Here is a 3093-nt window from a genome sequence, read left to right as displayed (position 1 = left end):
CATCAGATGACTGCTATTGAAGATATAGAAATGATAACAATAAGCGTAGTTTTTCCAAGCTCTCCTGATGGTAAGAATGCTCATCCCTAGACCATTCCTCTGAAGGCGTTGGTTCAATATGCTTTGGGTGGGCCCTGGAATCAGGATGGTTAACATCAGAGGGCGCTGTGAGTTTAGTGATCAGCCGTGTCTCAGAAATACTGCAATGGTAAACTGAAAGCAAAATCTGGGCTCTGAACCTCATTTTCTTTAAGCATCACAACAACCTTGTATGCAGAGATCTTTATTTTGCTTTTACAGACAATAAGAATAGTATTTTTAAGACCATACATTTCGTAAGTAACAGATATAAAATTCGAACCCAAAGACCAAAGCTGACCTCTAAGGCTCGTGCTCTTCCTGTCACACCACATTCCATCCTTATCTGCCCATTAGTGCATTCATTCATTCAGTCATTCATTCAATCTTTTCTTTCAAGAGACCTACACTGAGTACTAGTTCTAGAGGAATATGATATGGGAAGAGGGGATGGAAATTTTGAGCACCTTCCAGGGAAACTCCGGATCTACAAAGGATCACCTTTGATTCAAGTTCATAAAACACGTCTTGAGAACTCAGAGGAAAGAAAGTCAGTGATAGCTGGGGAGAGCCTTCCTGGAGGAGGTGGCGTGTTAGACTGTGGATGGGTGGAGCCACAGGGCCAATCATTCAGGTAGCAGGAACAGCATGAAGGAAACAGAAGGGATCAGAAAACACAAACTGCAGAGAACTGCAGGGTGAAAGAGGTCTGCATAGACATGTGCTAACTTTAGAACATTTGAAACAGTGTTGGAGATTGGCAGATTTCACATATATATCTAGATTTCAGATACTTTTGAAAAATTAGAAAATATAAAAACAAGAGTCCAGTGTTCCCCTTGGGAACAATCTGCTGAAGCTAAGTAATTCTTGTCCCTTTCACAAATTCTCTAGAGCCGATGTGCATATTTATACTGTTACCTGCTCGGCCACTGTGTGTACTTGCACGCGCTGCCCTTTGCACAGAAGATATAGAGCAAGTGGCAGCAAATGAAAGTAGAAAGATCATGTGGGGCACGTGCCGCTTCCTTTCCCTGGGAAGGTTCTTAGCCATCTGCTGTTAGCTGTTTCAATTAGCTTTTAGCACCTCCCTGTTTGGGTAGATGGAACCTGGATGCAGCGACAGCTCTGGACAAGTCTGCTCCTGCCTAAGAATTTACTGCCTGCTAAACCTGCTGAGTAGATAGTGCTCTAGACAGAAAGTGAGCACGGAGGAGGACGTGGGGCCAGGGGGCTGTGGACTTAGGCAAACGGCACTCTTAAAAGGTGAAACTAGCTGATGATTAGTGAAGTCCTACTTCTCTATTATTATCCTGGGGTCTGTGCTGTGACTTAAATGTTAGCTTTGTTTAGCCAGCCAGGGAGATAGTAATGGCTCAGTGACAGGAGGACCCATGAATTTCTAAGATTGGTTTGGCATTTTCTTAACCTAGAGATAAATAGTGGAACACTTAGCAAGAGGGCGGAGGGGGGAGCAACAGCAGGAGCAGATGAGAGAGAGAGAGAGAGAGAGAGAGAATTGTCAAAAGAAAATGTCAACCATTGTTTATTGGACACTGACTATATGCCAGGCATCTTTCCTGGTGCCAAACTGGTGACCATATGATGGACAGCATGCTACATGTGACTACGTTATTGGTTGATTGATTGATTGCAGAAAACAAATACTATGGAAGTTTTTTTTTTTTTTTACCTCAATACTAAAGCACAAATATGAATTCCCTGGGTCAGTTAAGAGCAGAACAGATGGAAACTATGTAGCAGGAACGAGCCAGTTGCACTCTTCCTAAACACATTTGAACACTGACTTTTATTCTAAGATATTGATAAAGTAATATTGACTCAGATCTGAGCAGCTGACGTAATAGTAAGAATGTGAGCTTTGGAGTCAGCAAGTCCACGGTCAAAATTATGCTCTGCCATTTACAAGCTTTCCAGTAACTGTCAAGTTTCCTGGAACCTCAGTCTTGTCTTCTATAAAATGGAAATCTTGACTTCTTTGTTATATCTTTACTATCTCAGAATTTGGGTGGAGATAACACAAGGTTACATTTTCAGATACACAATAGCACATTCTAAATAAGGAATCATCTGCCTCCTTCAGCTTTCATAGTGACAGGGTCCAAGTCCTTAGCGGTTCTAACTAGTTTTATTCAATCTTGAGGCTAAGAGACAAAAAAGAAAACAGGTCTCCGAACCTCTAGCGGGAAGCGAGTGAGAAATGAGGGCGTCTCTTCCTTCCTTGTTTGGCTTTCTGCAAATCCCAGCTCCAGATGCATGCTGGATCCTCTGCCGTTCCGTGACTTCAGACACTGAACTTTGAGTCTTCGTCACATCAGCAGTTCCAAGTAATTCCATACAGAAGTCTGACATTTCCAGTTGAAAAAAATAAATTGATTAAAATTCAACAGGCATGTAGTGTTCGGCATTTAAAGGTCGAGGAATCTGGGGAACTATCAACTGTAAGATAATTCAACATTTAGCTCAGGTGGGGGCAACCAGGATGTGTTTCTTTCCCTTGACACCCCAGCATTTGACTGCTGGGAGCATAATTGTGGCAAATTTAATTACAGCCTCAAGACGGGCTATCCATCTTTGCGGGACTTTAGCAGCTTCCCAAGAGTAAAGAAAAATCAATTTGACTCTCCCTGGATTATGTCTTCAACTTTGTTAGGCGAGGAAGAATCTTTTTTCTTGCCTGAGCTCTCTGAAGACGCCATTCTTTTCTCTTTGAGATTCCTAGGTTGGTCATTTGCTTCACAGGAAAGAGGGGACAGGGAGCTTGTAGACCCTGAGCTCTAGGGCTTGACTTACCATGTTCCATGTTTGAATCTTAGGCTGCTTGGTAAATGTACTGTTGTTCATGGTTACACAGCAAATATCTGGCATAGCACCGGTGCATAGCAAGTAATCCTGCAATAAACATTTGTTGATTGAATGAATTAAAAGACCACCTTCTAAATTTAGGCTTATTTAGATACCACTAGGTCTTGGACAAGTTATCCACTCTGAGCC

Source organism: Otolemur garnettii, unplaced genomic scaffold, assembly GCF_000181295.1.
Source record: "Otolemur garnettii isolate 467f Iridium unplaced genomic scaffold, OtoGar3 scaffold00014, whole genome shotgun sequence".
NCBI lineage: Eukaryota > Metazoa > Chordata > Mammalia > Primates > Galagidae > Otolemur > Otolemur garnettii.
This window is presented reverse-complemented; position numbering follows the sequence as displayed.